This window comes from Podarcis melisellensis (genome assembly GCF_964234715.1).
Source record: "Podarcis melisellensis genome assembly, chromosome: 1".
Lineage (NCBI taxonomy): Eukaryota > Metazoa > Chordata > Lepidosauria > Squamata > Lacertidae > Podarcis > Podarcis melisellensis.
In genome coordinates, this window is record NC_138528.1 from 48,575,868 (window position 1) to 48,602,546 (window position 26,679).

General features: G+C 43.8%; 1 long non-coding RNA gene across 1 annotated transcript in view; it reads right to left on the reverse strand.

The window, feature by feature from the left end:
- Positions 1-16,990: 16,990 nt before the first annotated feature.
- Positions 16,991-26,679, reverse strand: part of LOC309364833 — a 200,706-nt gene continuing 191,017 nt past the window's right edge. The window contains exon 3 of the long non-coding RNA XR_014165888.1: positions 16,991-17,006. This is a non-coding gene — a long non-coding RNA (uncharacterized lncRNA). The remainder of the gene's footprint in view (positions 17,007-26,679) is intronic.

The window sequence follows — 26,679 nt, forward strand, 5'->3', positions numbered from 1 at the left end:
CTTATTGGAATTGTCCCTCTTGCTGTTCTCAGACTAGTTAAGATATGACCCGTTCTTGCAAATAAGACCACAATTGGGTTTATTGCATCCATCCACATACACAGAGATGCAATGCTTGTCAGGCGATCTGCCTACACAACATTTACAGCAACACACCTACTTCCATTCTCCAGCCTGGTCTCCTAAAGTGATTCCCGCTTCCTACAAGTCTGTATTTTATGTGACAAACCTCCAAGGAATTAGTGATGTTTCTTATGTTGTTGTTTGTTCTGGGTATTTGAATTTACTTCTAATAAGGATGCCCCAGGATTTGGCCCAAATCCTTGCGATAAAGCTGCTTTCTCTCCCTCAGATTCTCACTACAAGCTGTTCCCTCATCTCAGGCCAAAATAAATAGGAGAGCTGCAAGGTCACAAATAGAGCTTGTGTTGGAGGAATTCCCAGTGGTCTGCATCCATTGGCACGGCTCACTAAATCTGTCTTTGGAGCTCAGGACTCTGCAAATTTGCCATGAATACATACCATGAATTCAAAACTCCCCTAGCCCTCTGGTGAATTTTAAAGCCTCGGTCAATCATATTTAAGATATAAAACGTATTGCCACTGGCCACCCCAATCTCTGCTGAGCGGTGCAGCAGATTCCAATAGGTCTTGGTACTCAACCAGGGTCTGTGTTCCTGGGGAGAAATGAGGCATGGTGGAGTCTGCAGGGTCATTGAAACATGATTTATTGACACACATTTACACCAGAAGCTTTCAAAGGAGAGAAATTTCACAGCATTCACATCTCCAGGAGAAGCCCATCCTTTACAGCAGCTCAGCAATGGATTCCCAGATACCTCTGTGCCTCTCTCCCATCCTGTCTTTCACCAGTTTACCATGAGGGCTCTGGCATTCACAGCAACTTGTGGAGTCCTCCCCCTTCTTCCTCCACCTCTAAATTTCAAAGGGATACCTTTATTCTGTGTGACATCCTGGCCACCTTCTCCTCCTCTCAGCTCTGCTATTGTCTTCTGCTAGCTAACACACAGCTGGATGTGAGGGTGATCTGGCTGTGACATCTGTCACCCCATTGATTGCCAGGGTTGAATCAACTGATCTGGCTGGCTAGATAGGTGTCCCTTTCCTCCTTCACTGCTCTATGTGCATCCCACCCAAAGGTGCACGCTTGGTGGAAAAGGATGACCATCCCAGATAGAAGGAGTGCCGCGTTCTTCAGTCAAGAGTATACAATAGCTGCACTCTTCTGCTAGAACCTCCAAAAAAGGCTCAATGTCCATTTGTAGGAGAACATAGGGTAGTCAAGCTTCCAAGACTCCAGACATATCCAAGTAAGGTGCTGCATATAGCAGTTTGTTCCGTCAATTGTTCTTTAATGGCCCGGCACTTAGTTCTCCATGTGTTCTTAATGGCATCACAATCAGCGATCTCCTGAACAAGAGAACAGGTTCAGCCCATATTTTTTTGCTGGAAGTTAGCTCCCCTGAGTTTACTGCAATCTATCCCCCCATACCTGAGCGTATGTAAACGCAGTTAGTGCACTCTGTGTTGTGCACTTCTCTGAACATTTTCAAACCTACAGTGGTACCTCGGGTTAAGAACTTAATTCATTCCGGAGGTCTGTTCTTAACCTGAAACTGTTCTTAACCTGAGGTACCACTTTAGCTAATGGGGCCTCCTGCTCCCACTCCACCGCCGCTGCGTGACTTCATCCTGAAGCAAAGTTCTTAACCCGAGGTACTATTTCTGGGTTAGCGGAGTCTGTAACCTGAAGCATCTGTAACATGAGGCGCCTGTAACCTGAGGTACCACTGTATTTCAAATAACAAGAAAGCTGAGGGATAATTTGGATGCTGAGGAGTTGCTCAGTGGTGAAGCATAAACTTTTCACGCAGAAGGTTCCACAATGACTATGTTCTACCTCCGCTGCCAGAGGCAGTAGGACCTTGAATACAAGCTGCTAGGAATCAGAAGTGGGTAGAGTTCTGTGGTGCTCAGGTCCTGCTTTTGGGTTTCCCATGGGCAACTGGTTGGCCACTGCAAAATCAGGATGCTAGACTAAATGGGCCATTGACTTCGTCCAGAGGGCTTTTCTTACATTCCTACTTCAATCCTAACCAGTTAATACATTTTGATTGCCTGAAACCTCCACCTAGAATACTAGAGAGCTAATATCAGTCACAGCCGATTGCAGGAGGCTCATCCAAGACAGCTCAGCTCCGTATGTCCATATATGTAAAGGATATATACACACAGCTTGGTGGATGTTATGTGTGGTGCAATTTCGGTCATGTCCCTTTTTACACATACAACTGTCTTTGCTTTCTAGCACCCATAGACTGGCCTGAACAGGATCTGCAATGCAAAGCAGTTGCTCTGGGAAGTAATGTGCAGCTTAAATTACAACCGAATATTGTACCACAGTTCCATTAACGCTGACAGAAAGATTAGTTACTTTAAATATTTCCTTCCCATGCCATTATGACAATTTATGGGCAAGGGCTGGTGGTGCTGCTGCTGATAGATTCAACTGTCAGGAAATAATAATCCAGTGCAAATTTCCCAAAGTGAAGTTGCCTTCAAGTCAATGAAATTAAGGAAAGGCGATCTCAGTCAATAGTGTTATTCAGTCAATGATGGCTAACTAATTAAATGAATAGAAACAGATCCTGCCAAGAAGGCTGCTGGAAAGGGAAAGCTTAGGCAAAGGACATCAAGGTAACCCAGAAAGGTTACACACACCTCACTGCCCACATGAAATTGCTGATGCTAATGGTGACCATGCAGCCAGCAAAGATGGAGAGGCTATAAAGAATTAAAGAGCTATTAAGGATGTCAGGGTGCTCTCTATACCCTTTAAGTCTTGGAACCCTGTTTGCAACAGGACAGGCATTCATCTTTCTCTTTATTCATTATCTCCAACACTAATGCTGGCAGGGACTCGGCGAAAAGGGATGGAGATTAAGAGCCAGCTGATGGTGAGTAGAATGAATGAGATGACAGAAAACACCAGCCCATAAAAAGCGGGGCTATTCGACAACGACGACTGCCACCAGCATAATGTATTAAATATTATTTATTAAATTTATTCCATGCCTGTCACCTGCAGGTGCCAGGGCAGGTTACAACAATTTAAAAATCAATATTAAAGACAGTTAAAAGAAACCTCTCTTGCAGGAATATGGTGAGCCCTGAAAATGCACATCTCAGGTCACTGGTTCCATTGTCAGTTTGCTCTTAGCAATAAAAAGGTGCCCTAATGCTCAGCCCATATCTGTTGTTGTTGTTGTTTAGTCGTTTAGTCGTGTCCGACTCTTCGTGACCCCATGGACCACAGCACGCCAGGCACTCCTGTCTTCCACTGTCTCCTGCAGTTTGGTCAGGCTCATGTTTGTAGCTTCGAGAACACTGTCCAACCATCTCATCCTCTGTCGTCCCCTTCTTCTTGTGGCCTCAATCTTTTCCAACATCAGGGTCTTTTCCAGGGAGTCTTCTCTTCTCATGAGGTGGCCAAAGTATTGGAGCCTCAGCTTCACGATCTGTCCTTCCAGGGAGCACTCAGGGCTGATTTCCTTAAGAATGGATACGTTTGATCTTCTTGCAGTCCATGGGACTCTCAAGAGTCTCCTCCAGCACCAGAATTCAAAAGAATCAATTCTTCAGCGATCAGCCTTCTTGATGGTCCAGCTCTCACTTCCATACATCACTACTGGGAAAACCATGGCTTTAACTATACAGACCTTTGTTGGCAAGGTGATGTCTCTTCTTTTTAAGATGCTGTCTAGGTTTGTCATTGCTTTTCTCCCAAGAAGCAGGCTTCTTTTAATTTCGTGATTGCTGTCACCATCTGCAGTGATCATGGAGCCCAAGAAAGTAAAATCTCTCACTGCCTCCATTTCTTCCCCTTCTATTTGCCAGGAGGTGATGGGACCAGTGGCCATGATCTTAGTTTTTTTGATGTTGAGCTTCAGACCATATTTTGCACTCTCCTCTTTCACCCTCATTAAAAGGTTCTTTAATTCCTCCTCACTTTATGCCATCAAGGTTGTGTCATCTGCATATCTGAGGTTGTTGATATTTCTTCCGGCGATCTTAATTCCGGCTTGGGATTCATCCAGCCCAGCCTTTCACATGATGAATTCTGCATATAAGTTAAATAACCAGGGAGACAATATACAGCCTTGCCGTACTCCTTTCCCAGTTTTGAACCAATCAGTTGTTCCATATCCAGTTCTAACTGTAGCTTCTTGTCCCACATAGAGATTTCTCAGGAGGCAGATGAGGAGATCAGCCCATATCTATCCTCCTATAATTTGCCCATCACATCTTGTCCAACATTCTGCAGCAGCAAAGAACAAGCCTTTGCCCTTGTAAGTGGCAGGGCTGCTTTGGAGTGCTATTGGGTACTAGTCAACTAAGTTTTAGCCTATTGAAGTTAATGGATCTAGCTTAATTGTGTTAATTCAGTTCAGTACATCTACTGTGAGTAAAATTTAAAGGTAAAGGTAAAGGTACCCCTGCCCGTACGGGCCAGTCTTGACAGACTCTGGGGTTGTGCGCCCATCTCACTTAAGAGGCCAGGGGCCAGCGCTGTCCGGAGACACTTCCGGGTCACGTGGCCAGCGTGACATCGCTGCTCTGGCGAGCCAGAGCCGCACACGGAAACGCCGTTTACCTTCCCGCTGGTAAGCGGTCCCTATTTATCTACTTGCACCCGGAGGTGCTTTCGAACTGCTAGGTTGGCAGGCGCTGGGACCGAGCAGCGGGAGCGCACCCCCCCGCAGGGATTCGAACCGCCAACCTTTCGATCGGCAAGTCCTGGGCGCTGAGGCTTTAACCCACAGCGCCACCTGCGTCCCGAGTAAAATTTAGCTGCATACAACCACTCAGTCTTCTCTTATCCAGCATAAACATGCTCAGTTGTTTCTCCCTTTCCTTGTAGAGCTTGTTTTTCATACCCCCTCTAAGCATAATCACAGCCCTATTTTGAATTCATTACAATTTATTTCCATCTTTCTGAAGTGTAATGCCCAGAACTTAAGGATAATTACGGTAATGCTTGAAGGGATTAAAACCATAGAGTAAGCTGTCTTGCCAGGCTTGGCTCACCTTGGGAGGGACAAGTAATCAAGCCTTTGTTCCCCCGGTTTACCTGATGAACTCAGCATGTGAGGAAGCTAAGCTTGGCTCTCACACCACTCTTGAGTTCCTATACCAACAATTTAGGAACTTGCACCACTGCAACTAAACCAGGTTTTACTGCCCGTGCAATATTTTCTGAATGCTGTACGGAAAACCACATGGGGAATTTGTAAGTAAACCATTTTTAGCTTATCTAACGTGTGGTCTTTTTCTATGCTAGGGAAAGAGGGAAGTTTTGGAACTCACAAGGGCATATGAGAACTTTAATACCTAGCTCTTTTAAAAACTATACCTTTAAATATAGACCTAGCCTATATTTCCACACTTTACTTTGCTGCATATTTTGTGATTTTAAGTCTCTGCTAAGATTATTTCATAAGTAGTAGTAGTAATAATAATAATAATAATAATAATAATAATAATAATAATAATAAATTTATTATTTATACCCCACCCGATTTGCTGGGTTCCGTCTGGGAGGTTCCCAACAGAAGCAGAAGAAGTGCTTGTCCCAAACGTGGATCTTGGCATTCAGGAGAATCCCCAAAACTGATGGAGAAGGGCAGCTGTTCCATCGGGCAAGGATAAATGCTTATGCTGACAGAATTATCCCCTTAGCAATGTGCTGAATTCCACCCACTGCACTCCAGAAAAGGCTTGTGTAGTGTAGAATAAAATGAATGTGCCACCAAATATTGCAGTGTTGTGTGCTTTTGTTAAGAATCCGTTAGCCAGCTGTTCTCTTCCAAGATACCCCATTCCTCTACCCTTCCCTCCAACAGTCAGTCAAAATTCTGTGCCCACTGAACATACCTAGTCCTTTACCTGTTTCTGTCACCCCCTTTAAGCCCCCCCCCCAAGCTTCTTGTATTCCTGCAGACAGGGACTTTTAAAAATCCACTGTATGGATGGGTGAACTCAAAAGGACTCCATGTGAAAAAACATTACTAATCTTCATTTTAAATAATTAAGCACACATTTAGTTAAATAAAGAAATGTCGTGAAACATATGTTTTAATAGTAACTGATTGCGATTTTTAAAACTTGGCATTTAAAATTTACCTAAAAATATGCAGAGCACACACACTCCAATCCCTCTCCCTCCCTCCCTCCCTCCCTCCCTCCCTCCCTCCCTCCCTCTCTTTTCTTTTTTACAAATCACACTCAGCATAAATCTGAGAAGAATCAGCAACCCACAGATGTTGCTCCAGAAAGTAATATGTAGGAGAAATGCCTAATAAAATGTTGCACTTGACTGTAACCCTGTAGAGAAAGCATGGCTTAGAAGGAGAAGATAGATTTTACTGTCTCTTTAAAAGAAAAAGAAAAGAAGCCAAGGTCAGGAACAGCATGGCTGCCATCAGGGGTTAGGTAAGGTTACAAGGTTCCTGATAAGTAAATGTCATGATATTTGCATGAGAAGTCGTGTAAATGTTATTGTGCCAAATATGTTTCCAAAGCAGATGTCTCCTACAATTTATTTTCTCAGCTGCATCAAAATGAAATAGTTACAGTTCAAGCCTCCTGGCAATATTGCAATTCACTGGCTACCGTAATGCCAGATCATTGCAAAACTGGAGAACAATGTTGTTCTCTCTTTCTGGGTACCCTTCAGGTTCTCTTTTGTGTTTCAGAAGAGGGTCACATGACTCCCATCAGGCCAAGTCTTTAGCCCCACTCCAAACAAGCATCTGTGTGTGTTCGCACAAGCATCAAAAGAAAGAAGTCTTCTTGTAAATGGACATTTGGAGATTTTCTTGAATCTGGCAATACCCTTGACGTTGCCAAGGTGGCAGTGCTGGCCAGGAAGAAATTTTACCAGCTTCATCTGGCTTCTGTCACCCATACTGCCCTGGTCATCTCTCACTGGGACTACTGTGATCCAGCCTCTGTACTCTCTTTGCATAGGCTGTCCTGAAAAATTGTTCAAGAAAATTCGGTTGCAGCAGAATGAGATAACATGGTTTTATCTGGGGTTAGATCATATTAGGGCACTTCCAGACTGCCAATATTTTGTGGGAGGGATTTAAGCACAGACTGGGACATTTAGGTTTGCACAATTTAAAGGAATTGAACCCAAACGCAACAAATCTACTTTGTAGTTGGGGAAGTGATGGGGAAAATGCATTGAAAAGCATGAGATGAATGAATAACAGGAAGATGTATAAACATCCCACAAGCGATCAGGGTGGATGCTCAATAAAGAGGACATCTGCAAGAAGCCTTGGCTGTACAGTGGTCCCTCGGGTTAAGAACTTAATTCGTTCTGGAGGTCCGTTCTTAACCTGAAACTGTTCTTAACCTGGAGACCACTTTAGCTAATGGGGCCTCCCGCTGCCGCTGCGCCGCCGGAGCACAATTTCTGTTCTCATCCTGAAGCAAAGTTCTTAACCCAAGGTACTACTACTGGGTTAGCAGAGTCTGTAACCTGAAGCGTATGTAACCTGAAGCGTATGTAACCTGAAGCATATGTAACCCGAGGTACAACTGTATATTTAAAGAGCTTGACTCGTTATCAGTTTTTTGTTTTTCTATTTTCACTCCTTTCTTTTTTTTAGCAGTTCCATTCAAGGTACTGATTTTTATTTTTTAAGTCTTAAACACCTTGGCCCCTGTAAACCTAGATAAATTCTTAGGCAGTATTCAACTAAAGCAGGCATCTCCAAACTCGGCCCTCCAGCTGTTTTGGGACTACAATTCCCATCATCCCTGACCACTGGTCCTGTTAGCTAGGGATGATGGGAGTTGTAGTCCCAAAACAGCTGGAGGGCCGAGTTTGGGGATGCCTGAACTAAAGAGTTGTGCTACTGCAAAGATTAGCACTAGAACAACAGGATCCCCACCCCTCTAGTTCCCTTGTGTATGGCTCACGTGGTCCTCAAATCTGCTCCAGAGGACTGGAAGGGTAGTTCAGAACAGATTTAAAGGGCAAGAGGAGTGGGAACGGGAAGGATGTTCTGTTGCACAAGGAGATGTTTTTGCATTTGTCTTAGTGCTATGTTGACTACAACTCCTTGCTCTTATGCAAGCCTCCTTCTTCTGGGCCAGCTAGAGTCCTCACACACCCAAAAAGACTAGCCCAGAATGTTAAAGAATGAGGAGAGGTTGGCAACACAGCAACAGTGTATGAACTGGGATACTATCCCATGTCTTTTCAGGTGGACATAACTGAGTCTGGCCTCACCATGATCCCACTCCAGGTATTGCATGCACCGAGATCATTGGCTTCAAACTAATGTCTCCATTCAATTTTAATCTATGTTCGGTCTTTATTGGCACTGTGTGTCTTAGACTACATCCAGTGTGCAGCCACAGTACCGCAAGTCACACATCAATTTTACTAGTGCGCCAACTAAAGGGTAGTCTGCAGGGGCAAATTTTAATCAGTGAGGCTCAAACCTAGCAGCATTGGTGTGTGTGTGTGTGTGTGTGTGTGTGTGTGTGTGTTTTAGGCCTCCTGGCACTGGTATATTACTGCAATTGTGAATGGAAAAGAAAATATTAAATAGAGCCTTTGTTAGCCATCTAACTGTCCTCCTTTTTCTGAGCAGAATCTGTTACTCTTTAAATTATATTATCTCACACTTCCTTTAGCACCCTCAGAAAGACACCTGTACATATTGCAGTTTTCATAATGTGAGCACAGTTTGATTAACCAATTAAAAGTCAGGTGGTGAATATTTTACTGGTGATCCATTATAATATCAATTTGGCAGTCAATGAGAACTCAACTGTTTTGCTCCAGGGAGTGCCCTCATGGACTAGGACTCAGTCCAAGGAGGTAAAGGCCTTTTACAAAAACACTTACTTAAAAGAGTGGGGTTCAAAATGTAGCATGATCTCAAGAACCCAGGAACAAACACAGAATCAGTGTGAGTCCAAATTGTGTTCCAGAAACTTCTGCAAAGGAGGACCTGAGTGCAACAGCACTTCCCTCACTTGTGGTTCCCCACAACTTATATTCAAAGACAAATAGCCTATTGTTATGAGTTTGCAGATGCCAGACTGCCCTAAATTCCTGAATACAGTAAGTGTTAGAATTTAATCAGGGCATGGATGGTTAAACTGGGTGTCGGACCTTTCTGACCCCTGGACCCAGCAAGTGTTAAAATATAAGCCAGGCTAGCTTCCTCATGAACAGGGGTGCTAGCTGGGGAAGCTGAGGGACCTTGGTCCCCCCCCCAAAAAAAAAATTCAAGGAGGCAGCTGGGCTCCTCCAATATCCCATGGCAACATGTGCACACAGCACCCTGGGCTCACGTCACGTATGCAAGCCACACAGCATGCGTGCAACACAGCAGCAGGTTGCACAGCATGCACACATGACGTGAGCATGGCACGCGGTGCTGGCTCCTTCAATCGCAGGGGCAAGCTTGCATGCCTGCTCATGGGGTAATCACCTGGGAGATGAGCCATTAAGAAAATAAAGGAACGGTGATGAGCTAGCAGAGAGCCAGGAGGAGGGGGCTCTGTGCCAGATGGCAAATGGATGGGGCCCCTCCTCCAGATCTTAGATAGTTTGGAGGACAAAGCCTAATATTAAAGTTGTATTTTGGCTGTGATGTGACTTAGAGGCTGTAAAAGACAGGGAGAGAGCCTGGCTGGAAAAAAAGTACAGATATCTGAAACACACAGCACATTACACATCCTACACATTACAAGTCTACTCATAAGGAAATCCCATTAAGCGATCAATGTGCAAGGCCAGTTCTGTGTTTCCTTGGAAGTAATCCTGCTGATTTCACTAGGATTTCCACCAGGTGTGTGCACAAAGGATTGTGGCATCTGCTGTAACCCTTTCTTTCTCCACTAATTCAGCAGGCATCTCACTTTAATAATAAGAACTGCAGGGTTTGACATTTTAGAGGCTTAATGATAAAGAAATGTACTCTTCAGGCTTGAGGTTTTGCCCATTATGAAGGTATTTTCTTTATCCTTCTGGCCTTTTAAAATTCATGACTGGATTTATCATCCAGCACATAGCTGAGAGGACAACAGGTTTTGGGAGCATGCTGGCTCTTGAAATAGTTGCTGGAACGCCTGTTGGAATAGTTCCTTACTATTTATTTTCCATCCTGCCTAGCTCTTGCAGGTAGCACAGGGCAGCATGGCCACCCAAAGCAACAAATGGGTGAGGCATACATAGGATATGTAAAAAGCATATGTTTTTAACCCTGTGCCCTAAATTGATTGCAAACCATCCAACATCTCTGTAATACCAAATACCACAGAGTGAGCTCCAGATATTGGGCTACAACTCCCACCATCACCAGCAGATAATTGCTTTCTTAGCAGCCCTAGAAAAAGCAAAGTCCTAAGCATGGAGAGTTTGGGTGTCACTACATTATTTTCTTAATTCAAAATCTGTAAATATGTGCTTTTCTAATTTCTTTCTGAAGCAACTCCAGTTGATAGCATGGCAGTTGTCATGGTGACTGATAGCTCTCTCCCTCCCTCCCTCTCCCTCTCTCTCTCTCTCTCTCTCTCTCTCTCTCTCTCTCTCTCTCTCTCACACACACACACACACACGTTAATAAGCAGCTTCGATGACAAGCAGCTTCTTTGCGGCTACCTGGACTGAGGTCACTTGTTAATTTGCAGTATCCATACTGGGACTGTTTCAAGTAGTGAATGGACTGCAGTGAGCCAGTCCTTGAGTCATTAGCACTAACATGGAGACCACAGAGCACCGCCAAGGCAGCTTCATTTGTTCAGGAAAGAGCAAGGTTTTGGTTCTTTTTCAAGGGCTTGATGTGTTTGGCACTCAAGGAAATAGAAGCCTAATCAACTGTGGTAAATTAAAAGTTGCTGCAAATTCAAAATGGCAGTTGTGCTTGGCTTGCATTCAGTTCTTCACATGCACAAGTGAACTCAAACTGTAAGGTGGCTGCTTTGCACCTTAACAGAGCTAATGTTAAGCTTGTGTCTCCCTTATTATTTGTCCAGTCATTAAAGAAGACAGTCCACTGAAAGGCTATGGGATAAATCTGTTCTAGAGTTTTCCCTCAACCCTCCAGAACAGATTTGGGGACAGCATGGGAAAAGAGAGGGGAAGAAATCACCTTGCACTAGTCCTAATCCTTGTCCTAGTGCAAAAATGTTTACCCCATAATCTATAAACCATGGTCAATTAAAATCAATTCCATGCGTTACAATACAAACAGTACAGGATCAAAGCAATGCAAATACACACAGCTGGAGCCTGTTCCGAAAGAGGAGCATCAGCTGACCTGACTATGGCAATGTCCTGTCTGAGGAAAGCAAAGTATATTTGTCATCCTGTTTTTTATTATTATTATAATTTTTATTCATTTTCCAATATAAAATTATACAATCAAAACATCTTATTTATCACCGACATTCTCTTTTTTGACTTCCCTCAGTCTGTCTGACAATCCTCCGTGTTAATTACTTCCTCCACATTTCTTATATTGATATTGAACTACAATACTCTTTTTCTTTTTACCTTCTTTTTTTAGCAATATTTCTAAATTACCAGTACATTCTCACAAAACTTCCTGAAAACCTACAAACGTTGTCTGATCATCACATAATTGTTGCATATATTCTGTAAATTTAATCCAGTCTTCTGTGAATCTCTGGTCGCGTCGATTCCGGATCCTTCCTGTTAATTTGTCTTGTCATCCTGTTTTTGGAGTGTTTGGAGCAAACATTAGCTGCAGAAGTTGGTGCTTACATAACTAGCTCTTTAGTGGCCAAACTACATGCCTCTGCTCATGGTGACCCAAGAAATAGAAGTTGCTGCATAATATGTCCATCCAAGATGATACAGCTATGGGGGGCCTCATCCAACCCTAGCACCAGGTTTGTTATCACTGATCTAGATGGTATCCATCTGATAGTTCTTAAGGAATTCAAATGTGAAATTGCTGAACAAAAGCAACAAACGCATTGTGTGCCTACATTTGATCTCCATATCAGAAACACCAGCCAGGGGATGCAGGAAATTACATGCCAACTGGCTCACTGGCTCAAAGCTTCAGGTTCCTCAGCCTGGATACAGAAGAACAAGTCTTGTTGAGCATGGCTTCTGCAAAGTTAAGTCCTTCTTTGAAAGTACACAGGAAGCTGCCTTATACAGAACCAGACCGTTGATCTATCTCCCTCAGTATTAGTCATACCCTCCAACTTTTCTTCAGTGAAAATAAAGACATCCTATTCCATACCCTCCAACATTTATCCAATGAATTCACAATAACTGGCAGCAGTTCAGACAGAGGACATCACCACCCCTACCTGGAAATGAACCTGAGACCTTCTGAATGCAAAGCAGATGCTCTCCCACTGATTTATGGCCCTTCCCTATCCTGATTATGTGGATAGGCCTCTTCACATGCCAGCAGGATGCCCAGTGCTGGGGGCAGGGCAAGAGACAAAGTTGCATTTTTCAGTAGTTGTATGATACTGCCTTTACGCTACTGGCGTTTGAAGGGGACCCGTGCACATGCCAAGATTTGCAACAGAATTATGGATTTCCCAATATTTTCCATATGGATTATTCCCCAGTGTGATTTCTAGAGGGGAACAAGATGGTGACAATTACTTTAGACACCAAGGGACACACAGATCCTATAGGTAAACCTATGAGATGGTTACCATGAATTTATTTTCACCGCTTCATTGTGCATGGTTTGTACCAAACTGTATCCTATATGAGATTGTGTTAGACTACCATCTTTAGTAGGCTACATTACACATTTTCATAAAGATGCATTTTCGTAAGACCATTTTCGTAGGACCAAGATGACAAAAAGTGATGCTGCCCCTTAAGGGACTGATTCACTGTGGCATGAGCTTTCATAGGCAATAGCCTACTTTATTAGATGCATAAAATTACCAGAGAAAGAGGTATGCATGGATACACATGGGCTGAAATACAGTAGAGGATAAACTGCCAACATGGCGAGAACTTAAGATGACAGGAATAAAAATTGGTTGCGAGAGCAGTGAATATATCATGACCACAACACATAACTAATGGGTAAATACAGCCCCTCAGGGCTTAGACTGCAGCCAGCATAGAAACAAGTATATTTATTTGCAAAGAGGCCTTGTACTTTGTCAAGAGAGTTCATGCTTAACATCTGTAGCTGGGTTCATGATTTAAGCCGTTGCCAGACATACAGGGCTCTTTATGATCACAGAGATAAACCATGGAGTTTTGTAAGGGGCTAAACCAATATATCACCTGTTACCTTGAACTAAAATACAACATGCAAGCCAATTCTTAGTGAAGAAGGTGAGCATGGCAGGGTTGTGATTTTGGTTCATTTCAGTTTTACAAATGATTTCTCGGGGTCTGCTCTGTTTTATGGCACCCACAGCAAAATTTAGGATGATATAAAGGGTTTTACTGAAACCAATAGACTCATCCTCCAGTGGGATTGTCTCCACTTCAATTCATCCAGGAATCCACCTACCATCTAAACACCACCTGTACATCTATTATAATGATTTTTTCACTCAGCACAACCAGTGACCTGTCCACATAGCACTTTTCCGTGCTAGTTAAGTGAGAGCACCTTCCTCCATATATGCCCACTGGACCACTTCAATCTGCAGAACTGCTGCAGGAACCACATCATACTCATCCCACATTTGTAAGAAATCAGTCTTTTAACATGGCAGGACCCACACTTTGCAACTCCCTTCCTTTTGACATCTGCTAGGTGACTTCACTGCACAGTGGTACCTCGAGTTACATATGCTTCAGGTTACAGGCGCTTCAGGTTACAGACTCCGCTAACCCAGAAATAGTACCTCGGGTTAAGAACTTTGCTTCAGGATGAGAACAGAAATCGTGCAGCAGCGGCACAGCGGCAGCAGGAGGCCCCATTAATTAAAGTGGTGCTTCAGGTTAAGAACAGTTTCAGGTTAAGAACGGACCTCCGGAACGAATTAAGTTCTTAACCCGAGGTACCACTGTACTATTTTTGGCACCCGTGAATAACATTTTTGTTTAGGCAAGCCTATTCTGACAAGTAGAATGTTGGTGTGTGTCTTAATCTGGTTTTTAGCTTATTGTCGGTTTTAATTAGTTTTTTTATGTTTTAAAGAGTTGTTTTGCACTGCTTTTTCTGATAATTTTGGGCTCGTCCACATTTCCATTTGTCCCATGCTTAGAAAGCACAGGTCTGAGTGGTTTTGCCTTTACCCCCCCCCCCACTTTACCCCAAAAAACCTTAGCGCTAAATCGGAGCAACCATCAATCCAAAGAAAACCCGGTTGACATTTGCTTTGATTCAGCACTAAACAGTGAGAAGTGGCAGGGGGAGCAGAAGTGTGGAAGAGCCCTGGATAGTTTTATTCTTTTTATAACCCACTTTGAAGTTTTATCACAACCAAGCAGTATATAAATCTTGTGATATTAAACAAATAATGAAAAATCTCCCCTTCCCCAAGGCAGGTTCCTACTCTCAAATCTTAGGAAATATCCAAGGTTGTTTGAAGTTTTTTTGGGGGGGGGAGGAGATTCTTAAATGGAGTAGAACTTCTCATAAATGCATCATGTGCTTCTTTTGGCAAGAGTGATTCTCATATGCATACATAGGTTTAGGGGTTTACCTTTTTTTTGTTTTACTGTTTCTACTATGGCTGTGGCCTCCAGCTAAAACTGCTATGCAGTCCTGAGCAAATAAGGTCAAAATAGCTTCCAATTGATTTGGCACTAATGCTAAATTGGACTGATGAAGCATGGGAAGGAGGCTTGGCAGCTGGCTCCTGTTGCCGGCCCTGCTAATGAATTCCTGTGTGGCCCATGGCAAGACATTTAATTTTCATCATTCTCATTTTCTTCCCTTACAGAATGGGAATAAAATGTATTTGTTCGGTGGTGTAATGCAAAAACCTAACCTAGGGTGGAAGAGGGTGATATGCATGTTAACTTAATTTTGCTAGGTCTAATGAAACAGTGAGGGTTTATTTAAGATTCCACACAGCTCTTCTGCAGCAAATGGACAATCTATAGAATGGCAAAGTTCATAAGCATGTGTAGCATTTGATGCAGCATTATTAATTACTACAGTATCTCAGGAAGAGCAGAATTTGCAGATAAATGTTGCCTTAAAGAGGGAGGGGGGATGTAACCAAATGGCAACGTGAGCTTGGAAGCAAATTTAGAAGGGAATAGCTACACTTTCCCAGTGACCTACAACTTTGCTTTAAATAAATACTCTCTAATCTCTCCCAGCCACCTTGAAAGAGTCATTTCCCCCCTCTTACCAGGCAACCAGATATAGTGAGCGTCACCCAGGGCAAATGGATTAAATAAGATGACTAAGTACTGAGATAACAAGACTCAGGCACGGCCATGGCATTATTTATTGGCTGTTGGGTTTGGCAGAAAGGCAAGAGTTTAAGGTGCCTTTTTGGGGGAGGAGGGGGATATCCGCAGCCATGTGGGAGACGCTTTTGCATAAAACAACTACACGTAGCTGGGGGCTGTATCTAAATGACACTCATGGGCGAGGCCAATAGTGTAAGCTTGCCCCGAAATCACATGGCACGAGAAAGCCCCACCCAGGTGGTTGTGACATTCTGTTGCAAGCAACCCTCAGCTGCATGACATCAGCTTCACAGAAAAGGGACTCTTGCTTAACTGTGGGTACTTCTGAAAGGGCGCTTAAAGGCTAGGCTGTACCCCACTCTGGTGACATTTTAAGGAGCAGCTAACGGGCTCTGAGCTGTGCTTTGCTTTTCTCCCTTGGGCCACTAGATATGAAGCTGCTGCTCTCAGTTGCTGTCCATGGTAGCTGCCTCTGCATGCCCAGCTTTCTCTGTCACAACTCTGTAGTGCTGCAGTGCTGCACAGAGGTGGGGGTGTGTGGCTTTGTCAGGCCAGTGCAGCCCTTTGAAGGAAATCTATAGAAATCCACATGGTGAGCTGCTACAGATGGAGAGCTGTCTCCAGGTCACCAGCTGCTACAAGGGAACGATTTAATGCAACATACGGTTTAACATGCACAGACCCCTTGGGACTGCATTTGTTTCAACACTGAAATACCCCCCCCAAAAAAAGACCCAAGTTTAAGTGAGGCTGCATAGGAAGCCCAGCTCTTCTCCCTCCTCCATTTCTCAACTCTTCCATTAAAGGAGAAAAGGAGAAAGGTTTTCCCCTGCCTTGCATTGGCATATGTAAGTTAGTATTTGGTAGCTTTGTTTTCTTTTGTCCCGCCCACTGCTGCCCTTGGTTCATTTTTCTTTGTCTCCATTACACAGTTCTGATATTGATCTGACAGTATTTGTGAATTTATCTTCTGACGTTGCCCAGGGAGATGTTTGTGCAATTTAGATGCCTATTTCTTTCTTTTTCTAATGATCTCTTCTGAGATGCACCATTTCCTCCCTTCCGCACTTCACTTAAGAAAAGAAGAAGATTATATTATTCTGCTTTCTGATCAGTATTTAAAAGGGAAACTCCTTACTTGCCAGGCACAGGCTTTTGAACCTTGTCTTTTCCCTTCTAACAGCAGAGCATGTTACTTAGGGGCTGCTCATCACTGCAATTCTTCAGGGGACGGATCCTGGAATAGATCAAAGGGAGGCAGCAGAGAAATCAGACTGTAGGCCTGATACTCCCTCCTGGTTTTGTAATCTGCATGGCAGCCAGAAAGCTAAATTAGTTCACACCACTTCTCATTGCCCAGCTAATCTTCTCCTTATCCTCCTCCCCCTCCCCAATCTACATGCTGCTACACTTTGTTGGGTATCTTATTACTGTAAATTTAAACCCAGACTCAGTGCCTGCCTTCTGGTTAGGGCATCTCAGCCCCTCCAAATGTTGTTGGACTCAGCCGCGATGACCACAGGCTCCCCATCCCCATTGTAGAGCAGGGGTGGGGAACCTCTGGTCTTTGGGCCAAACCTGGCCCAACAGGGCTTCAAATTTGGTCCATGAGGCCGTTCCCCCCAAACCACACCCACCTACCCCACATCATATGAGATACAAGGTAGAGATGTGACTGTCAGTGCATTATTGGGACGCTTAAGGTGTGCCCCCAATTGCATAGTTCAGGTGGAAAAGCGTGAGACTCGGAATCTGAGGGCAATGGGTTCGAGCCCCATGTTGGGCAAAAAGATACTTGCGTTTCAGGGGTTGGACTAGATGACCTTTGTGGCGTCTTCCAGCTCTATGATTCTGTGCATTGGCAAGGAAATGAAAAATTCGGCTGAGCCAAAGCCTACCGAATTGATTGCCAATAAAGCCCAAACCTCAGGTGCTTTAGACTGAGAACCATGTAAAGCTGTTTACGAGATGTCGTGTGTAGGAAAAGCCAGTGGTGATGACTGTGGCAGCAGTGATGAGACATGGAACAGGCTGACACAAAAATTAGGGTTTAATCCATATGCACAAGATGTAATTTAATAAATAATAATATCCATAACCAGGCCTTTGGCTGATTAACATTCCATGGTCTTTTAAATGTGTTTGTGGGAGAGGGGCTTTGTTTTTGTTTTATTATTTATTTTGTGTTCTCATTTTTGTATTTTTATGTTGTGAACCACCCTGTGATCTTCAGATGAAGGGCGGTATAAAAATGTAATAAATAATAATGATAATAAGATAAACAGGCTGCCGGGTTTAACCCTAGGCCAGAAATGGTGGGTACTTTGGGGGAGAAATGGGCTGATGCAGGTGTGTTTGCCTTAAATCAACTGACTGGAGAAAAATGATGAAATTCTCCCTTTTTCTAACCTGAGTGAAGCACACTCCCTCCCATCAGTTGAAAGAGCTAGATTGCCAATTAAACCATACATATGTTATCTAATTTGGCCCTGAAGCACTACCTCAGAAGCCCCTGCATTGTTGGGAGACTTAAGAGTTCTTAATCAAAACCCTAAGCAAGTGATATGTGTCTTTACCAAACCCAGACTAGTTTTAAACCAGATCTAAAGGCACTCAGAGTGGAGTGGTGAAGTTGAGCATCCAGTTCATATTCAAAGATGAAACAAAACATGGTCCTCTGTCAGGACAATATATATTTCCACATATATTGAACTGCGCTTGATGCAACAAAACGTTATTTTCAGAGTTCATTGGACTCCACACTATCCCTTCAAGAAAAAAAACATTACTTGTGCTGACAGGTGCTGGTGTTGTAATGTCTCACATGCAATGCTCTGCCACACGATTTGGTCTTGTGCTAGATTCACAGCCACAGCCTTGTGCATATGGTTTTGGATGCGTCCTTGAGATTTTACAGAGGGACAATTGAACTGGTTTGTAAGGGCGCTCTTGGTGGCTAAGTGTCTAACAATTCAATGCTGGAAAGAGAAATTTACAACACACCCCCCCGCTCACCTTCTTACTTTTATGCATAGGACACATTGTCTAGGTTTATTATGATTTAGCTTCTATTGTTTGACTATATCTGTTGTTTTCTTTTCGAAAATTCAATGAATAAGCTATACATACACTAATGAATAAACTATACATACACTCTTAAGGGATCCCTTCTTAAGGGGTTGGTTAGTCAAGGGGCAAGTTTTCCTAGGTCAAAAAGGAGAAGCAGCAGCATCCAAGTTGCTAGTAGGATCAAAGTATTCCCACCATGGGTGCCAGGTGTAACATGTAGGGAGTTGCATAGGCATAATTTGGAAGGAGGTTTCTAATCCTGGCGGTTGTGAATGGGTGCTGGTGGCCAGCTAAGTCCCTTTAATGTGTTGTTGTCAGTTGGTGTCCCAGTGCTTTGAGCCAAGGAACTTCCCTTTGCCAGAGCCCTGAAATGGCCAGTTAATGGATCTCCTCAATGCAAATTGAAATCCCTTTCTCAGTGAGCCGCCCACATTTAGCTTTCCCAAACAAGCAATCTAGTTGCATGGTGGCAATTAACAGGAAAAGGAGTGCTGATATTTATGGCACATCTCTCAGGAAACATATTCTGTTCCCACAGTAACACCTGCTACTTACCTAACTTCCACAACCCACACATTATCCTACAGCAGAGGTTTTCAACCTTTTTGGGTCCACGGCTCCTTTGACCAACTGCATTCTTTCTGTGGCACCCCTGTGGGGCTCAGGAAGTCAGTTATGTCTTCAGTTATGTCTTATGTCTTCTTGGGAGTCCTGGGCAGCCACTGCTGCCACCCCTGGTCTCTGAGCTGCCCCCCCAAAAGAGAGGTGCCTCCTCACACTGTCCCACAGGGGCCTGGGAAGCACCCCATGGCCAACCCCAGAGGCACCTTTCGCCTGGGAAGCTTGTATCTAGGGCTGCTGCAACAAACAGTTGTGCAAGCCTTTGGGAGGCAGAGATGCAAGAGGGCATCAGAGGAGGGAAGGAAGGAAAGAGGGACAGAGGCCAATGTTGCCTGCGGTACCCCTGACCATCATTCAAGGTACCCCAGGGTGCCACGGCACATTGGTTGAAAACCACTGTCCTATAGGATAAACTCATGACTGTCAGTAGTTTCAAACACACACAGCACATGGGATTCTCCCTTGGAAAATAAAATACTGCTGTACTGCATCACCCGTTGAAATATTATTTCCTCCTCTTAGGCATTACTTAGAAATGGACTCACCATTACCTAAAACAATAAAATAAATGCAAATTACTTATTGGAACTGCAATCAAGAGGTAAAGCAGAAAGGGGCATTTGAGAAGCCCTTCGCATTACAGCACAGCATAATTTTTATTTCAGACATGGAATAATTCATATAGGTTTTTACTTGAATCGCTGATGGATATATATCTTTAATGCAGGAGACCTGTGCACACATTGATTATCGTCGCATTTTATTCATCCTTTTTTAAGTCCCCATTAACATTTTGGAAAAGTCAACAGTCCTTGAAATAAAGCACAAATTAATTAAAGTTTACTGGTTTCAGTCATAAATGACGTTGATGGGGCAAGGCAATCAATACCGCTAGTGATTTATGATTCTGTCTCAGCAAGGAAAGAGCCCTCGCCATTTCACCTCCGTGAGCACCCAGGGCCTAGGTCACCAGCTGCATTTGTATGTAGGATAGCACAGAGGGCCCACATGGTGACAGCCTGGCATATCCAACAGTGGACACCTAGCCCATATTGAGGGCACTGCCACAAGCAGTAGAGAGGAGCAAGGAGGCTAGTCCACGCTGGCCCAATGTTGTCATTGGGTCATAGTCACCTAGTCTGCTGGGGACACTGCAGGCAGACCTACTCACCTTCCTCACTGCCATGCTAACAACTGAGTTAGTGCCCTCTGGCATGGCTTTTAGTAGTAGTAGTAGTAGTAGTAGTAGTAGCAGTAGTAGTAGTAGTAGTATACTGCCCTATACTCACAGGTTTCATGGATTGCAATGATTTTATTCTGTGTTGAGCTTTTTTCTCTCCTGTCCAGTTGTAAGGTTGGTTTTGTTTCTATGCTACACAAGGTTGTAAGGACTGTTTATGATGCATTTACTCAGTGCTTTTTTCTGGGGGTAAGCAGGAGTACACATACCCCTAAACATTTTGTGGAACTTTGCACTTTTCTCCATTTACTGTATTTATTTTTCCCGATTTGAACTATAAAATGATGGTTTTCTTGAGTCAAAATGAGAGTACCCCTAAACATTTTTAAAGGAAAAAAGCACTTATGGATATTATGATTATTTGTAACTGTTCCCAATGCTTTTTACAGTATATGTAATTGGTATTCTTTTGATGCTTTGGAGACAAATTTGTAGAAAAGCAGCAAACATATAATCCAATCAATGGCTGATTAATATTCAACTAACAAGTCCCATCAGGTCAAGGATTTCTGCTTCAGCAATGGGACTTTCCCCTTCTTCTCCCTTCATGAGTGCCAGGTCTCCTCCCAAAATCTGCTCCAGGGAGTGGGGGGAAACTCCTAGAATAGATTTTTTTTGGGGGGGGGGGAATGTTCCATCATGCAGGAGAAACTTTAGCACTACAGTGGTACCTCGGGTTAAGTACTTAATTCGTTCCGGAGATCCGTACTTAACCTGAAACTGTTCTTAACCTGAAGCACCACTTTAGCTAATGGGGCCTGCTGCTGCTGCTGCACCACCAGAGCACGATTTGTGTTCTCATCCTGAAGCAAAGTTCTTAACCTGAAGCACTATTTCTGGGTTAGCGGAGTCTGTAACCTGAAGCGTATGTAACCTGAAGCATATGTAACCCGAGGTTCCACTGTATGTTGGATGCAACCCTGTAGGGAAACCCAGCTAGATGGGTGGAGAATTAATAATAATAATAATAATAATAATTTCTCTAAATAAACCAGTCATCCATAGTTCAGAAACTGGAAGCTTCCCTCAAGTGGTATATTGCTGGACAGTTCTTAGCAGTACTATATACTTTCCTATTCACTCCCCAGCTCAACTAAAGACCCTCTCAGACTGCCCTTATTTTTGGATGGGATTCAATCACAGGTTCAGGTTGCACAGTTATAGTCGATTAGGATTTGCACAAGAAACCCACTTCCCCAAAAGATCAGGCTTCTTGTGATTTGGGAAATAATGGAGAAATGCACTGGAAAGTGTAACCAATGCTGGGAGTTGTAGTCCAAAACAACTGAAGGGCACCAGGTTGGCAAAGGCTGCACTATAGGAAATCAAAGTAAACAATCCAAAATTAGGTTTAAAACAAAAACCAGCCACTGTGAAGGTATGTACCGTACTTTTCCATCTATAAGATGCCCCCATGGATAAGACGCCCCCTAATTTTGGGGACTCAGTATTAAGAAAATGGGGGGGGGAGATTGTCTAGAATGGGAGGAATGCCAAAAAAAGCTCACCCAAATTCCAAACACTTGCAGTCGAACACAACACAGAAGCCTCCTGTCTATTTGCGATTGACACCAGCAGCCGCCAATCACATACCCAATTGCAGCAGCAGAGTCCAATCACCAGCAGCCATTGCTGCAGCAGCAACCAATCACCAGTGGGCATTGTCACACAGCGACCAATTACAAGCGGACATTGTCTCAGCTGCGCCCAGTCGCAAGCGGACATTGTCGCAGCAGCATCCGATCACAAGTGGACATTGCTTCAGCAGCCTATCACCCGCAATAACGCCAGTGACAATCTACTACTGACAAACTGGAACGTGTCCAGAGGAGGGCAACCAAAATGGTCAAAGGCCTGGAAACGATGCCTTATGAGGAACGGCTAAGGGAGCTGGGCATGTTCAGCCTGGAGAAGAGGAGGTTAAGGGGTGATATGATAGCCATGTTCAAATATATAAAAGGATGTCACATAGAGGAGGGAGAAAGGTTGTTTTCTGCTGCTCCAGAGAAGCGGACACAGAGCAATGGATCCAAACTACAAGAAAGAAGATTCCACCTAAACATTAGGAAGAACTTCCTGACAGTAAGAGCTGTTCGACAGTGGAATTTGCTACCAAGGAGTGTGGTGGAGTCTCCTTCTTTGGAGGTCTTTAAGCAGAGGCTTGACAACCATATGTCAGGAGTGCTCTGATGGTGTTTCCTGCTTGGCAGGGGGTTGGACTCGATGGCCCTTGTGGTCTCTTCCAACTCTATGATTCTATGATTCTATGATTCTACTACTCAAGACTGAAGTCATTTCCACTGTCCCCCCTCTGCACTACCCATGTATAAGACGACCCCAATTTTTAAGCATTGTTTTAAGTTAAAAAAACATCGTCTTATACACGGAAGAGTACGGTAATTCAAAGGACAAATGAGGAGGAAATCAACAGCACCAAATATCAGTAAACTTCACACTGAGCTCCCTCAAGTTCTCAAGAATCAAAAGAATCACAGATGGCAGCATCTTCCAATCTTTTGGTTATTGGGTGTGGCTTTCTCATGTGCTTCTATTTGCTTTGCTTTTCAAAAGATTTGAACAAATTTATCAAATTAATTGCTAGTCGTATAATCCTCTATGTGTATACTTCGAAGTTTGTGTCATTGAGTTCCATGGGGTTTATTCTGAGGTAAGTGGGTACATAATTACCACATTGGTCAATCCATTAAAGCTTCAAGTGCAGATTATATTTAATTGGTGAGGTTGACATTGTGGAGCAAACTTCTGTGCAGAACAAACTAGAGAGATGAACTTGATTTCTCCCAACACAGTACGGCAAACTTTGTTTAAAGAAGGAAACTGAAAGATGATGTTCCCTTCCAGTTTGTATGCAAAGCTCACAGCCATTTTTCAATTCCAGGGCAAAACCTCTGTGGTTTCCCCTCTAGCAATCAGAGCCGTGTGTGACTAAAACCAACAGTGTTCTGCCAAAATCAAATTGCTGCAATCTTGCACAAGTATACGTGCAGGTGGAGGAGATGTGCTCACAGTCAGAGGTGTTTTAAAGGGTTTTTTTTATTGCACTCAAATCACCTGGCTGAACAGATATGCCATTTCTAAACGGAAACACAGATAATCTACTTTGCCAGGTAATCATCTATAAGATCTTCAGAACACCTCTGTCTGTGTGGATCTTTCTTCCCAGCTTGTGTACATATGGCTACCTAGGATTGTAGCCAATGTCAATTTATCTCTTTCATAATCTTAATGCAATTTGAACTTTTCCTTTTCTGAAAGACCTTGGTGGAGTACTGACATTGGAATGTAGAATTTTCCCTGATTCCCAAAGTGAATCAGGGGAAAGATTGAAGATAGGTTTCCTTTCACACAGGTAGAAATTTTCTGTTTATCTGATGGCAGGCTAACCCCCCCCCCCACTTAGCACACAGGTGGGGAACCTGTAACCCCCCCCCCTGAAGTTCCTGAAGTACATCTCCTATCATCTCTGATGATTGGCAATGCTGGCTGGGTCTGGTGGGAGTTGATTCTAACAACATCTATAGGGCCATAGTTTTGTCATCTCTAACATGTACTTCTTTCAACCGGTGTGCCGGGCTTTGCCCAACGTTGTGGGTGCCTGGCTTGTGTGATGTATGTGTGTCACACATGTGACGTCACACAGCGGGTGGAAGCCAAAGGGGCCCATTGCACTCTCCAAAAGGCCTAAGGGGGCCAGCTGTGACTGCAGTGGGCTCCACTGGGCCATTCTGCTGCAGAGATGGGTTCTGTTGGGTCCTCCCATGGCTGCCCAACAGAGCCCAATGGAGCCCACTGCAGTCACAGCAGGGGGGCCCCCGAGCCTTTCGGAGGGTGCAGTGTGCCCTTTCAGGCCTCCTTTCACTGTGTGGGCTGTGGAATATTGGGGGGAGGTCAGCCCCCTCATTCAAAATGGTGAGGTGGGGGGGGCTTAGGCTCCCACAGCCCTGCAGAGATTGTGCCCCTGTCTTTCAATATCCTAAGAATTTATGGCTTTGTGGCATGCACATTTATTTCAATTTAGTGGACTATAAATTAATGATGGCCTTCAGCTAAGTTTTACCAGGAGTAGACATTTTTTTGATTAATTAACATGACTAAGTTAGGTCCATTAATTTCATTGGGTCTACTCTGAGTAAAACTTAGCTGAATGCCACTCTAGCTGTAACTACAGACTCCTAATTTTAAAAAATATCACAATAACAACCACCACTGTACACACAGCTCCTAAAGATGAGAGTGTGAGGCATCCAAGTAAGTGGATATATTTAAAGGATATGTTTAATAGCTTCAGAGAACTTTGATTCAAGTGTGGCCTGACCTTTAAAGTTTCAAAGCTACCTGGGTGAAAATCAATGAGAGTTTTACAGCTACCCTCCCTGGCAACACATTCGAGACCAGCTGGCAGATGTGAGCAAAGATACCTTAGCTTAATAAAGGTTACCTGATCTACCACAGGTTTTGGTCATCTACTCCTTACTTAATTGACTTCTTCCTGGGTTTCTAGAAGCAGTCTTTAATCATGTAGCTTACATTAAAGGAGACTGCTAGCAAGTCCTCCCAGTCTTCCAAGTTTAAAGCCTGGAAATGTGTCAATAAAGGGGAAGAGGCTCCTGTCTGTAATTTTTCTCTCTTTCCTCCCCATTGTTACTTTTAACACACCATGAGAATACAAGTATAGAGCTAACCACAAACGATTCACCTTTTCTTTTGGCAAACATTTTGGCAATGCCACAAAATGCCTCTCTTCTGTGGCAATTTTCCAGCACCCTGAGGAACTGTTTGCATAATCTTTAACATGGCCCCCGTTGCTCTCACTGATATTAGCATGTGTTGTTGTTGTTTAGTCGTTTAGTCGTGTCCGACTCTTCATGACCCCATGGACCAGAGCACGCCAGGCACTCCTGTCTTCCACTGCCTCCCGCAGTTTGGTCAAAGTTTAGCATGTTTAGCATGTAACCTGATCCAATTGGCTAGGTCAACATTGTAATGTCTTCCACGCACTGTGTGATGCAAGACTGGGTAACCTCACCTAATCCAGGATGAAAAAACAGCTGAGAACAATGGTGTCAAATGGGATTCAAAAAGGGGGCATATAGCATAACCTAAGTTTTCTTTCCTTTTGTTTGTTCATTTATACCAACAATGAAAGTGGGTTAATATTGGAGCTCATCCATAGAGTTGTTTAGTGTAGATGGTAGTCTTCCTGTAGATTCATTAATTTTCTGTTGACCACATGACATTCTCCTCTAAATCCCTGTATTCCCACATGTTCTATGACCCTGTGGTCTAAACCACTGAGCCTCTTGGGCTTGTCAATCGGAAGGTCAGCGGTTCGAATCCCCGCAACGGGGTGAGCTCCCGTTGCTCTGTCCCAGCTCCTGCCAACCTAGCAGTTCGAAAGCACACCAGTGCAAGTAGATAAATAAGTACTGCTGTGGCAGGAAGGTATACGGTGTTTCCATGTGCTCTGGTTTCTGTCACGGTGTTCCGTTGCACCAGAAGCGGTTTAGTCATGCTGGCCACATGACCCGGAAAGCTGTCTGTGGACAAACACCGGCTCCCTCAGCCCAAAAGTGAGATGAGTGCCTCAACCCCATAGTCGCCTTTGAATGGACTTAACCGTCCAGGCGTCCTTTACCTTTACCTTTATTATGGGATAGGGTGGGATAGGGATAGGCATCTATTCATGCAGCATATTCTCCTGTTTCCATTTGACTTATTTGTTAGTCTCAAAGGCAATCCCAGCCAGGTGGGAACAGCATAGTGGAAGAATGTCATTATGATTAAATAGCCAATCAGATTTGGTCACTGAGATTATATTCATAGAGCAAACAAAGCTTGCTGAAGGGGATGACAATGCCTTCTTGATTGATTCTTAATTGGCGGGGGCCACCCATGTGACCAGTCAGTGAACAACATACCTTGATGCTATGAAGCCAATCAGATTTAGCTAAGCAATGACATGAGAGAGAGCAAATTGAGTTAATTCGGAGTGAGAGCAAACCACTTGGGCTTCAGTTTTAAAGCAATCACTGCAGATTTGCCAGAAGGGAGGGAATGCTTTTTGGTGCTGGGAAATATTCATGCACCCCCCCCCCCCGTTAAGCTCTATCCTACTTGGAAGTTTACGGAAAGATTTTTGTAAGTGCTATATTCGTTTTTCTGAACTGCAGCTCAGAGTCACGCCGAAGCCTTTAAACCTACTATTCCTAGCTGCAGTTGGGCATCCAGGGCACTGAAAGCCATCCCACAGCACTCAGGCCTCCCTGACACAATCCATTAG